General features: G+C 41.2%; 1 protein-coding gene across 18 annotated transcripts in view; it reads left to right on the top strand.

Annotated features, from left to right (window-relative positions):
• The window catches only part of LOC137318255 (cAMP-regulated phosphoprotein 21-like), a 455290-nt gene that overhangs the window by 243069 nt on the left and 197322 nt on the right, over positions 1 to 14899 (top strand). The window lies entirely within an intron of this gene.

Here is a 14899-nt window from a genome sequence, read left to right on the forward strand (position 1 = left end):
AGAACATGTCTAGTAGCGGTGGGGACAGGAGAGGGAGAGAGCTGTCTCGGAGAAAGTGTGCGAAATGGCAGAAGCACCACTAGTGGAAGAAAACCATGGCAGTATATCCTGAAGAGAGCAGTGCCAAGCCAGGAGATGGATCAGGCCAGGCCAAGCTAGAAATGGCATTTTTAATGTCTATTTGGGACACTTTTTAGAGCAGGAAAGGATATTTTAAGATCGAATGGAGTTTATACATATTTTAGATCAAGCTCTCAGTTGCTGAGGGGTATGGAAGGTGAATTGAGAGCAGTAGTTTGTGTGTGCTGTGTTTTCTTTATGGTTATTAGAACTGTAGAATTCAGTCAGGGCTATTCTAAACACTGTTAGATTAATCAAGGGTCTGAAGGAAAGGAATAGAATTACACAGAATGTGCAGCACAGAAACAGGCCATTCAGCCCAACAGGTCCATGCTGGAGTTTATGGTCCACACGAGCCTCCTCCCACCCTTCTTCATCTAACCCCATCAACATATCCTTCTATCCCTTTCTCCCTCATGTGTTTATCCAGCTTTCCCTTCAATGCATCTATGCTGGTCGCCTCAACTACTCCTTGTGGTAATAGTTGAATTGGAGAGTAGGGTTGGTGTGCTCATGGGGATTGGTGAGTGTGAGGACACATGGCTGCTATTGAACTCAGTAGGAGAGACAACTGTGGTATATAGAGAGCATGCTATGGAAATGGCTGACAAAGGAGGCAAGAACTTTGTTATAGTAAAGGTAGGAAAAATAGGAAGAACAGTAGTGATGGTGTTCAGTAGGTTTTAGGCACTTGATAATGCTGAGGGTGTTAGGAAGAGGAAACTGAAGAAATATTAGAGAAGCTTGGGGGAGATTAGTGAAGCTGTAGTTAGAAAAGAGAGATTGCAGTTGTAAAAGATTCATTGGTGCGATTGTTGGACAATCACTTTAGTTGTAAGGCTCAAGCTAAAGGGTCAGTAATTTGTTTACACGACTTCGATTATGGGTATTGAAGAAAAGCTAATGGGAGAGAAGCTGGTAGTGGTCCATCTGGAAATTAGACATGGAAAAGAAGTAGACAGAGGTGTTCAAAAATAGCTTTAGGCATATTTTATGGGAATTGAAAGAGAATGTTATTACTAGTACTTGGAAGATTTACAGAGTTCACTCCGACAGATCTCCCGAAGGAGGGTGAAACACAGTAACGGATCAGAGATGGGAGAAGGGATAGATTAGAGGATCGGGGACAGAAGGAGATGCTCTTTTAGAGTCACGCTTTGGGGAATGCAGAAATTTGGGGCATGATTTTAACATGGAGGCAGGAAGGGATTGGGGGGACAGGGCGTGGGGAAGATAATCGGATGCGAAACCCGGAAGTAAAGTTGGCGGGACGCGATCTGTGACCATGACCTTAATGAGGACAATAAATTTAGCTTCTGGGTTTTGCGTCCAGCAGCCAGCCAGCCTGTTTGACAGGCTGGCTGGCGGGAATCAGAGAGGAAGGAGGGAGAGATTGTGGACCATGGAGGATAACGCAGGCCAGAAGGTGATCAGTTTGCCAGAAGATCGGAGGTCAGGAGGAGTCAGAGCTATGGAGGGATCTCGGCCATGGCGGTTGGGGGGGTGGGGTGGTGATGTCGGCCGATCGTGGGAGTCCGATCGCACCAGGCGAGCTTGTTGGGCCCGGATGCAGCACTCCTGCTCCTCCGGGCCCACAAGCAGTGCAATAAAGGCACTCACCTCATAGATCCAGCCATGACGTGAATCAGAAGTGATGGGAAACCCGAACAGGTACGGTTACATTTGTTTTATATTTGTACTACACAAAAAATTAAGTGCCTCAACTATCGCAGTGAGGTACAATTGCCCCTTTGAGTATCGACCCGCTGGCTTTAAGTGATGATGGGACTTCCGGGTTTCTGTTGCTTGCACGTGTCCTAATGTGCCTGTGTTAAACCCAGAAGTGGGCGCATTAGAGCCAGGATGCGGTCACGCTCCAAAAATCAACTATTTTTACTACCCATCTGCCCCCAGCCCACCTGTTCTTGGGGGTTAAAATTGCCCCCTTGGTGTTTGTTAAAAATATTAAAACATTGCAGTTTTACACCTGTAAAAGTGAGAGTTGGTTAATCAGATACTGTAACATTTAGGGAATGAAGTATCCACATTTTTGAAGCCTCCCAAGCAAGGGGAGCAACAGCATCTCATTAATAGTATTTTTTAGATTCAAGTTTCAAATGTACTTTTGGGGGTGACTTCAGTGTCACTAATACAGCTAGAGCGGAGACTGGATTTGAATTTTTTTCAAGTAAAGTTCAACTTTGTCTCAGGATTCATTAGTAATAGCTGGACTCACTGTTCCATTTATATGATATATTTTGTATTATAAGTTTACATTTTTATAATACAAGTTAGATAAAGTTTGTAGGGCTGCAACGACAGCAATGACCCATGTTGTACCAATCTTGCTGGATGTGGGAGTTCCTGGATAGTTTGAGCACTTGGAGGCAAGCACATTTGCAGAGAATGTCTGCAGCTGCATGCACTCAAAATCAAAATTACTGAGCTTAAGGAATGGCAGGAGAAGCGAAGCAAGGGGGTTTCTGGAACCCACTGTCTATGTGGTGGTCACCTGACAGGCAGACAGTGATAGAGGGTAAGGACTGGGAGCAGGTGTTCATCCATCAAGGTGAAGAGGAGTAAGGAGGAAGTACAAGGGTCCCCTGGGGGCATTGCCATGGCAAATGTTCTCGCTACTGAATGCTGGTTCCAAAGGCGATGACTCGGAAAGGCAATCACAAGCAAGGCTATGGTACAGTGGGAAAGGTGGCTGCCCCAAGGCAGGTAGTTAAGTGCAGGAATGCAATGGTTATGGGAGATTTGACAATTGTGTTCGTCATCGCAAATGTATGCAGGTGTGTATGATGTACTAGAGGGATAGGAAAGACTGGCTAGGAGAAGAGTAGCTTTATATCTTCAAGAGAATTTGAAAATTAAGGAATGTGACTTGATATCCTGGAAGAAGACACAAAGTAGACTTGGCTAGAGATAACAAGCAGGCGGCTAACCAGATTAACAATAGAGTCAGCTGCAGGCTTCCTTTGCTCCCCAGGATAAGGATGGCAACGTCTGTTCAGAAGGGTATGCAAAAACAATATTGCTGTTATCGTGGATATCTGCAATCAACCCAACATAACTGGGAATTCCTTAATGGAAGTGGGGCAACAGAATCAGATTGAATGGATAGGGCATGAATTTCTTTTTTTGATCACATTTGTAGCAGACCTCAGAAGGGGGCAAACACTCATCTGGACCTGTTGGGAAGGTTTCGTCTGGTTGTTCTATGTGGGAACATTATAAAGATAGCAACAAGATTTCCGACGTTCAGTATTTCTACTGAAATCATAAACTTCAGTTGTCATAAATGTCCTTTTTTAAACATAGTTATGATTTCAAGTAGTAATAGTGAACATAGGAAATGTTCCTATTATGCTTATGATGTTGCTACACATACAAATCTGAGGAAACCGCCCTCAATAGTTTTTACAAGTGATCAGGATGTGTTCATAGTATAGAAATAGTGAGGTCTGTAGAGACTAGTGTCTGCAACATGAATAAATCAGCTCTAGTCAGGGCCAGGACAAAATATGTGATTTGAAAAAGACAAAATTCAAATGAATAACGGATTAACTAAAAGAAATTAACAGGCAAAATATTGCTGAGGAAAGATGGAACATTTTTGAAACTATAATGTTGATTATGCAGAATAAATATATACCCAAGAAAAGTGAGTATAAGCTAAAGAAGCTGTCTCCAAAATGGATGAATTGAGCAATTAAAATGGGATTTAGAAAATGAATTACACACCTACAGCGGGGAAAAGAGGAGTAGGAATGTGGGAAGCTGCTAAAATAAGTTGCAAAGAGGATATTGGAGACACTGACAGCCCTAGTAATGTATATAGCCAAAGATGTTAAGCACAACAATTTCTTTTAAAAATCCAGTCAATTAGCAGCAAAAGAATAATTAAAGAGAAAATTAGAATTCTAAGAGATAAAAATGGCAGTGAAATTGAAGATTTTTGACAAAATAATTGGAATAATAAAGGGAGTGAATGTTTTCCAAAAGTATGGAAAAAAATACGGATTATAATGCTACTTTAAGCCCAGAGGAGGACGTGAAGCTGATTTTTTTTCTTTGTTCTAGGGATGTGGGCGGTGCTGGCAAAGCCACATTTATTGCCCATCCCTAGTTGCCCTGAGAAGGTGGTGATGGATCATCTTCTTGAACTGCTGCAGTCCTTGTGGTGATGGTGCTCCCACAATGGTGCTAGTTAGGGAATTCTCGGATATTGTTCTAGCAACAATGACGAAACAGTGATATATGTCCAAGTCAGGATGGTGGGGAACTTGGAGGTGATAGTGTTCCCAAGACATTGCTTCTTTTGTCCTTCTCAGTGATAGAGGTCATAGGGGAGGGAGATGCTGTCAAGTAATCTTGGTGAGTTGCTGAACCCTGAGTTTAGAGTGGATTTAAAGAAAGTAAGAAACCGAGAATAATCATGATGGTAGATTTTCCCTTCACTGCTTCTGGGGACTGAATAGGTGCACCCGCATTTCCTCCCTAATGTTTAGGTGCAAGCATCACCGAAGGGACAGCAAATGGCCCGTGAGAGAAAAAACACAGGCAGCCGGATCCTCTCGGCCACAGGGCACCAATATAGGATATTCTAACTTGCAAGTCAGACTTGGTGAGGGGGGGAAATGTGACGAATCCCTCAGCAGTCAGTTCTTTGACCCTTATTGTTGCTCATCCATGTAAATGGTCTGGATTAAACGTAAAATGATCAAATTAAAGTAAGGAGAGTAGTTGAGACAGAGGATGCAGCTAAGGAATTGTGAATCAATTTAGATTGGTTGTGAGCAGACAAATATCAAATAACAGGTGGAACTGATGTAGAGCAATGCATCTCGGTGAAGAAATGAAAGTCGTAAGTATACAGAGAATGGAATGGAATTGACACAGGGTGACTTACAAGGGGGCCCAGAAGTAATGGTAGGCACATTACTTTCAATATCGAAACAATATGGTGAAGCGATGCAAATAGCTAATAGAATGAATAATAAAATTGTACAATGTTACAGCACAGAAAGAGGCCATTCGGCCCATTGTGGCTGTGCTGGCTCTTTGAAAGAGCTATCCAATTAGTCCAACTCCCCTGCTCTTTTCCCATAGCCCTGCAAATGTATATATCCAATTCCCTTTTGAAAGTTACTATTGAATCTGATTTCACCACCCTTTTAGGCAGTGCATTTTAGATCATAATTACTCACTGCATAAAGATTCTCCTCATTTCCTCCCTTGGTTCCTGAGACAATTATCTTAAATCTGTGTCCTGGTTACCGACCCACCTGCCAGTGGAAACGGTTTCTCCTTATTTACACTATCATAATTTTGAACACCTCTGAAATCTCCCCTTAAACTTCACTGCTTTAAGGAGAACAACCTCAGCTTCTCTAGCCTCTCCACATAACTGAAGTCCTGTATCTGTGCTAGGATATGTCGTCAGAATAGTAGAATTCAAGTGCACAGAAGTTTTTCTAGGGTTTTACAATGCAGTGGTCAGACCACTCTTAGGGTATTGTGTTCAGTTTTGGTTGCCATGCCACATAAAATATATACTTGTACTGAAATTGGTACAGAGAATGGCAGCAAGATTGATCTTAAGTGTAAAGCAGATGAACTATGAGGAGAGAGTAGAGAAGCTTACGTTTTGCAGTCTAGAAAGAAGGTGGCTGGGCGGAACCTCATCAAGCTTAATAAATTATGAAATAGCGGAGATAAAGTAAAACTAGATTATTTCACAGTAAGCCAGGAAAATTAATACCAAAGGATTTAAAAGTAAATTTAAGCCAATATCAGAAAACCTGTACTTAGTGAAAAAAGGATCTGCAAAGCAGGATAATTAAGGCATGAACACGGATTGTTCAATATACATTCGACTGCTATGATGGAAGAGTAAGGGATCTAGAGGGATGAGCTTCATTATGCAAATGGCTGTTCCTCATCCCTGACTTTTTCTATTAATGCTTATATAATGGAATCTTTATATGATTTTGATGAATAATTTTAAATACTAAACCAGTAGCTTATAGAAGGCCCATAATAAGATCAGAGCCTTCTATAATTTGAGGTAGGCATAAGCAAACCAGTGAAATCAGTTCTTCAGCTGTATACGTCTCTATACGAGGAGCTGAAGTAATATGGCAACAGGCAGTACAAACTGAAGAATTCCCCGTAGGATATGGAGAGTCTAGAACTAGGGGGCATCGTGTCAGGATAAGGGGTTGGCCATTTAGGACTGAGATGAGGAGATATTTCTTCACTCAAGGGTTGTGAATTTTTGGAATTCTCTACCCCAGAGGGCTGTGGATGCTCAGTCATTGAGTATATTCAAGGCTGAGATCAATAGATTTTTGAACACTAAGGGAATCAAGGGATATGGGGATCGGGCAGGAAAGTGGAGTTGAGGTTGGAGATCAGCCATAATCTTATTGAATGGCGGAGCAGGCTCGAGGGGCCGTATGGCCTACTGCTCCTATTTCCTTTGTCTTATTTCTTGTAAAAGTGCTTGGAAGATGTCCTGCAATTTGACACTTAAAAAAACTCCAAATCTGGCCAGCTGGTTTATAAGTATTCTTACTTGTATACTTATTAGTAAGAACTAATACTTTGGTCAATGGTTTAATTACTTGTTTTCAGACGAGTTCAAGAGTGGAACTGTACTTTCTTCTGCCAACCTCTCTTTTTCCCCCTTGCTCATCCCCCCCCCCCCCCCCCTCAGCCAGTTTGCTCTCCTTGGGAAATGAATGAATGGATGTGAGTGAAGCACCTGAGACTTCATCATGCCATTTGGTAACATTATAGCAAGGTTTGTCTTGTAATGGTAGTTATACCTTTTGTATAATTGTCTTTAGTGTGTGATATAATACTTACACTGCACAATAAGTATCCGTATTTATTCTGTCATATATATTTTTGTTTTTGTGGCTGTTTTTAATGAAAAATACAAGGGATCTGAAGATTTGTGCACCACAATTAATTGAATGCTCAAAGTTACATTTCATGTGCAGTTTTGCTGCAAAATACCCACTGTGGTTATTAATAGCTAAAAATACCTTTTTTTTTCTGCCTAAGCAATTTGAATGTACTGTGGTTTAATGGCTTTGCTAATTTAGTGCATGAGCATGTCACATTTTTGTTGCTTAGGAAACCAGAAAAGCTAGTCTACTAATTGGTTGAAATGTGTGAACACTTTAATTGTGTAGCCAAATTGATCAGAATGGAGTGGTATGGGCAATTTTTTTAATGTACGCCTGTATCTGTCTACATTATTATAAAAATGGTATGTCTGCATGCACTTTGTCATGTAACTGGCACACTTCAGGTGGCACACTGCTGTCACATTTTGTTGATTGGCTCTAACCAAAATAGCGGTAATTCAGATCTAAGGAAGACACAGGAATCGAAAGCAAAGACATTGGGTAGAAAATTGTCAGAGGAGCAATCAACCAATCCTGAATGACCAGCCTGGATAACTGATGAATTTAAAAAAAAGCAAACTAATCAAATTGCTCTAAACAATTTTTTTAAAAAAAACATTTTCATCCAGCATTTTTTTTGCTCTCAACTCAGCAAGTGTGGGCTATAAAAATAATGTTTCTAACATAATAAAAGCATAAATTATATATTATATATTTCACAATTATGATTAAATGTATCAATGAAGTTGTGTTGAGTAGCTTCGTTAATGTTTTTACAGGAAGGTCTCAGCCTCTCTCAAAAGCCTGGACTTGAAGCTGATATCTTGGACCAGAGCTATCATCCTGTTGGCTTCAGGGAGATGGCACAATCTAAGCATGTGCAGAATTTCCCATCATGTATCAGTGAGTGGTAGGCTGTTACACAACTAGAAGCTGTATCTCCGCATGGTGTAAAATGATTTTTGAGTTTTTCCCAGAATATTTGAAAACAAGCTACACAATACATTTTTCATGTAAAGTTTTATAGTCGTAAACTGTTTAATTTTAAAATTCAGACTGATAACATAAGCCAATGACGGCTAGCCAGAGAGAGAGAGAGAGAAACAGATACACAGACAGTAAAATAATTTAATAAACAAACAATTTAATTTAATATAAAAAATTTAATTAATCACAGCTGTACTCGTTATATATCTAGGTCTAGTGTGTAAGGAGGATTTTTTGAGTAAAAAATGTTCTGCTCTCCCACTTATTACCAACTACCTCCCAATTCCCACTGACCCTCCATGCCCATTACTTAGCTCCTAACTCAAGTGTCAACTGTGCCTTGTCCACCTCCACCCAATGCTTATAACCCTCACTGTACTGACCCTAAAATACTCACCCAATGTTGGGTTAGCTGACACTGTCTCTTAATTGATCTGTGTAAACCCAATGCTTACTTAAAAGGAATTGGACTTCGTAATCTTAAAAGGACGTACATCTACACTTTGGCAGCAGATTACAAAACGGCTTTTTACATGGTTTAATGTTCTTGAACTTATAAAATGACACATCCTCTGACTTCACCATGACCAGCACCAGGGAGATTTGCTAGTTTTAAATAAGTTTTCATAAATGCATATGTATTTTATGAAATTTTATAGATTTTGATTGCACAGTCCTTGCAGGAGAGCATGATGCATTAGATTTGTTGGCATGACTGCATACATGTGGAGTGATTGTGGAATTTCAGACCAAACCCAAATTTTGGGATTTGGGAAGAAGGAGCCAGATGATTGTGAAACTCGAGGAAGAGGAGGCAGGTGATCAGAGGATTAGAGTTGTACATTGTTTAGAGTGTCAATTCAGACGTTCGGCTCGGCTCTTTGCTCAAAGGGTGTTATGGGTGTAGGGCAGCTCTGACACAGAAATTATTCAATTTTCCAGATATTGTGAATTTTGGTGGATGTTTTGTGCCTTGTGGTAATGTGTTTGCCATGGGCTGGTTATAACACTGATAGTGTCTCAGCACAATGGCCTTGCTTATCAATAATGGCCAGTCTGTGAGATCAACAATAATGTGGCATTATTTATTGACTATTTTAAGTTTGATAGGACAGTATGGAAACTGAGATGTAATTAGATATATTTAACATGGTAAGTGTGATATGGTGTAAATATTAAATGTTTGCAGATTTCACTGACAATCTTATCGACTAACTTTGAAACTATGCCACCAATTCTGCTGTAATATTTTAAAATGAAATTCAGCCTCCTCCTTGGCTCTTTGGGAGAGAGCGATACAGTTTGTTATAGCTGGACTAGTATATTAGAGAATATCCATTAACCTGTGTTGCAGTGGTGCGCTTGGTGAGACCACTGTAAGCATGTGGTGATACGATTGTAACACGTTCCAATGCTGATTACATGGTTGAGGGGTAATATTGCAAACACAACTCTTTCAATTTTTTTTCAATGAGCACATGCTTGTGAACTATCAGGTAGCAAACTACAATTTGAACATGAAAATTAGTCTGGCTAGAACAGCTAGATTGGCAAATACCCCAGGGGTGAAATTGTTTTACGCCCTTTTTCAGGCCTGAAATGGGTGCCACAAACAGCTCCGTCTAATTAAATTGATGGATGGAAAAATTGGAATGCAGACTAGTGATTCCTACCAGCACTGTTTCGCCACAAGTGCCCGAGTGGGGAATCAGCTCTGTGATTCCATGGGTACTCAACCAAGTGTGAGCCTAGACAGTGAGTCTCGGCAGGCTATTTATCGAGGAAGGCACTGCAGTCGATTCAGATCCCATCATTACTCAACATCCATGCATGCAAATGTTTTGTAGGAATCACTCTATTAGAAGCAGGAACAGAAACCTGGTTGTTGCCCTTCCCTAACAGGGTGGTGTTGAAGACTGTTGTAGCCTCCAACTAAATCAGACAATTCAGCACAGTCCAGGGATTGAACCTGGGAGCTTTCTGGTCTGTATGGCTTTACACCACACCATGTGATGAATTTACCCACTAAGCAACTGGAGAAGTTGTTGTCCCCATGGAATCAATGCATGGTGACATTCACATTAAACAATAAAAGTAATCACTGCAGCTTTATCGAGTCATATTCTGCAGCTAATTATCATAAAATAAGACCGTCATTGTATCCGATAAATTGTTATTTCATAAGCAGCATCATCCAAAGCAAATGTTTCTCCATGTAGCCAGTGTAGTCCATTAGTAGACTGGTGCTTCCTACACTGCTATCATTTTAGCAGCAATTCATTACTGTCTTCTGTGTCCACCTGCTGCTATACTTGCAAAGGAGGAAAGGCTTTGTAACTCATGTGCTAATAAACTGTTTAAAATTTTGTCAGTAAGGTCAATACACCGTACAGTCTTTAATGTAGATTCTGCTGCTGGAGCCAAATATTCCTTTGACATGTTGATGGTAGAGAAAAATAATCGAAATTTGACTTCCAGTGATATAATAGTTGAAAGGCTTTAAAACAATAGATGTATCTGTTCCATGTCTGTTAAAGTAGAGGTTTTTACTCCTGGAATATAGAGCATTTCCCTATTTTGGGCACCTAAAACCAGGATCAAGCACTCCCAAGTTAAATATAGTGTGGATCAGTTGCAGAGAAAAGCTCTTTTGTGGACTGGGAACAGGCTGAGTGCTCCACATGTCAACAACAATAACGAATACTCCCTCTACACTAGCACTGCTGACAGAGCTCTTTAATACGCTCTTTGCCTTGCCCTATCTTTCCCATCTTCAAAAACTTCCTTAATACCTTTTCAACAAGGCAGCCTTCCAAAACTCGATTCCCTACTCTTGTTTGGCTGAGGTCCCACCCTCCATTTTGTGAAGTGCCTTGAAATGTTATCTGCATTATAGATGCTATATAAGTGCAAGTTGCTGATAGAATTTATTGTGCTGTATCTATATTAGAATTTAATTCACTCTCCCTTGTATCTAGTACATTTCGCACTTTAAATCTGAATGTCATGCTTTAATGATTGCTTTAACCACCATCTGTTCAGTTGATTTGCTTGAATATCTAATTGTCACTAAAAGTTTGGACATGTAGGGACAATTATCTCTGCTAATCGCAAATGAGGAAGCTGCACAACGAGCCAGTAATGTCTCTCAATTTGTTTTAAAGCTATCAATCTGAACGGACAAAATCACTAACCAATCAAATCACTCAAAAGTAATTTTGAGACTATACTTCTTTTTGATGCATTGCACTATATATCCCTATCAATTACATTTATAATATAAATACATCCCCATTAAGCGTTACATACTTCTTAAAAACAAGTCCTTAAAGTTATCCACAGTCTAACCCATTAGAAACATAGAATGTTACACCACCGGCCATTTGGCCATTTAGTTCGCGCTGGTGTTTTTCTCGATGTGAGCCACCTAGCCTAATCTCACTCTTCGGCTCGCTCCCCATACCCTTTTAATATTCTCCCTTTTCAAGCACCTATCTAATACCTTTTTAAGAGTATTTATTGACTCTGCTTCAACAACATTTTGTGGCAAAGAATTCCACATTCTAACCACTCTCGTGTAAAGAAATGTTTTCTAACCTCCTCTTTGATTCTTTTTGTGATCTTAAATTTGTGCTTTCTTGTTATTGTCTTGCCATCCAGTGGTAACAAGCTGAATCATAAACCTTCATAATCTTCAGGATATCAATCTTCCAGTGAAAAGTGCCCTAACTTCTCAAGCGGGGAAAAAAAAACAAAAAACAGGAGAAAAGATAAAGGTAAAATATGGAAGAAGAAAGTGAAGTTAAGGAAGAGAGGAGAGGGAAAAAGTAAAGGAAAGAATTTTTATTGAGAGGAGAAAAAGATAAGGAAGCCCTAGTGTTTTTTTTAACAGGTACTGGGTGGGGGAGATCCTGTGCTGTGCCAGCGAATGGATACTTCGATGCAGTGAGAAATATCAGTGAAGCTTTATAACTGCTGCAGTTGGTTAGGGCGTATGGAGGGGGATGGGGGGCAAGAATCCTGCTGACTGCATGCTGTTAAGTAGGGCAGGAATTCAACCCCCTCAGCATGGTGTGCTGAGATCCAGACACTGGCACTATTTAAAACTTGCAGTGTGGTGATGCAGATATTAAAACAAGACATCTGTCAGAATTACCAATGGTCAAAACTCCCCGTTAATGGAGAATGGGTGAGAGATATACCAAGCTTCCAGACTTTGCCCTGTAGCTTAAATAGTGGCCTAGGCATTCCAGCTCTGCTGTGCCCCTGCTCTCTCTTTTCGGGAGAGGATTCCAGCAGCCTAAAATGTGTGGGATGGCATATGCCAGATTCGTTAAAATGAGGGAAGCACAGTCTCCCTCCTTCTCAGTCCTTCCTCTGTTTCTTACTCAATCCTTAAATCCCATTGGTTAAGGAGATACACTGTTTGTCCTGTCGTTCACTAAGGTCCCAGATGCCCTGTTTCCCTCGCTGCACCGTTCCAGCAAAATCTGGGCCAGTAACTTCATACTTCAGGCTGCACTGCATGAGGAGGGCTGCGCCACCTCTCTTCCTGTCTGAATTGGCCTTTGCTAGAAAGATAGGTCTCATTTACTAGGCTATGAGGAAATTGTTTTTCTGTACAGTTCTCATTGTTATTCCGAATGCCTCTATTGTTCACATGTAACATGTTTATTCCTTCACAGGGGACACTGGTGGGACTTTGTTTTTATGTGACTGATTGCAGCCATCACTAGCCTCAAGTTGGGCTCACTAGTAACTTATGGCGTTGCTTAATAAGCTTTGCATTGTCACCATACTGCTTAATGGTGCTATCAGGAAAATGAGCAGAGAGTGCTTTAGATTCCACGTTTCCTGCCCCTTCGTTACCTGTGTTGCTGCTCACAGTGCTCGTCTCTGTACTTTCACAAGATGCTGCCATCAGCCTCTTTGATGCTTTTCAGGTTTCATGCTGGCTAGATTTGCCCTCTGGATGTTTGTGATTTCTTGGAATTGAGGGCAGCTTCGTGCTTATGCTGGTGTGGTCCTCCGCAGTTGGCACAGGTGACATTGTGCTTTGGCTGAGATTGTGTGAACCCCCTCCACGCTGTACATATTTTGTGCTATCCTTACACTTCACTACTCTGTGGCTGAATCCCTGGCACTTGAAACAATGATTAGCCAAGGCTGCACTGTTTGCCTCCTCCACTCTGTAGTGGAAGAAGAAAAATTGAAGCTGCTTTCCATCAGTTTTAGGCCTGGCTTAGGTTTCTAAGTAATTTACTAATATTGTAGGTAGTGATAGATTTGGCAGTAATTCACTGTAATGTAGGTAGTGATAGATACAGTAGTAGCTCACTGTAACGTAGATAGTAATGGGTACGGTAGTAGCTCGCTATTGTTGGTAGAGATAGATACAGGAGTACCTTACTGAAATGCAGGTAGTGATAAATACAGGAATAGCTCACTGAAATGTAAGTAGTGATAGTACAGGACTAGCTCATTGCAATGTAGATAGAATCATAGAAAGGTTACAGCATGGAAGGAGGCCATTCGGCCCATTGAGTCCGCGCCAGCTTTATGCAAGAGCAATCCAGCTAGTCCCACTCCCCCACCCTTTCCCCGTAGCCCTGCAAATTTTTTCCTTTCAAGTACTTATCCAGTTCCCTTTTGAAGGCCATGATTGAATCTGCCTCTACCACCCCCTCAGGCAGTGCATTCCAGATCCTAATCACTCGCTGTGTAAAAAAGTTTTTCATCATGGCACCTTTGGTTCTTTTGCCAATCACCTTAAATCTATGTCCTCTGCTTCTTGACCCTTCCGCCAGTGGGAACAGTTTCTCTCTATCTATTCTGCCTGGACCCTTCATGATTTTGAATACCTGTCAAATCTCCTCGCAACCTTCTCTGTTCCAAGGAGAACAACTCCAGCTTCTCCAGTCTATCCACATAACTAAAGCCCCTCATCCCTGGAATCATTCTAGTAAATCTCTTCTTCACCCTTTCTAAGGCCTTCACATCTTTCCTGAAGTGCGGTTCCCAGAACTGGACACAATACTCCAGTTGCGGCCGAACCAGTGTTTTATAAAGGTTCACCATGACTTCCATACTCTTGCACTCTATGCCTCTATTTATAAAGCCCAGGATCCCGTATGCTTTTTTAACCACTTTCTCAACCTGCCCTGCCACCTTCAACGATTTGTGCATATTTACCCCCAGATCTCTCTGTTCCTGTACCCCTTTTAGAGTTGTGCCCTCTAGTTTATATTGCCTCGCCTCATTCTTCCTACCGAAATGTATCACTTTGCATTTTTCTGCATTAAATTTCATTTGCCGCGTGTCTGCCCATGCCATCAGCTTGTCTATATCCTCTTGAAGTCTATCACCATCATCCTCACTGTTCACTACCCTTCCAAGTTTTGTGTCATCTGCAAATTTTGAAATTGTGCCCTGTACACCCAAGTCCAAGTCATTAATATGTATCAAGAAAAGCAGTGGTCCCAGCACGGACCCCGAGGGAACACCACTGTACACCTCCCTCCAGTCCGAAAAACAACCATTTACCACTACTCTGTTTCCTGTCCCTTAGCCAGTTCTGTATCCATGTTGCTACTGCCCCCTTCACTTATCAAACGCCTTTTGAAAGTCCTTATACATCACATCATCTGCATTGCCCTCATCAACCCTCTCTGTTACCTCATCAAAAAACTCTACCAGGTTAGTTAAAGACGATTTGCCTTTATCAAATCCGTGCTGGCTTTCCCTAAACAATCCACCCTCTTCCAAGTGACTGTTAATTCTGACCCGCATTATCGTTTCTAAAAGTTTCTGCACCACTCAGGTTAAACTGACTGACTGGCCTATAGTTGCTGGGTTTATCCTTGCACCCT

The sequence above is a fragment of the Heptranchias perlo genome, chromosome 3, assembly GCF_035084215.1.
Source record: "Heptranchias perlo isolate sHepPer1 chromosome 3, sHepPer1.hap1, whole genome shotgun sequence".
NCBI classification, from domain to species: Eukaryota; Metazoa; Chordata; class Chondrichthyes; order Hexanchiformes; family Hexanchidae; genus Heptranchias; species Heptranchias perlo.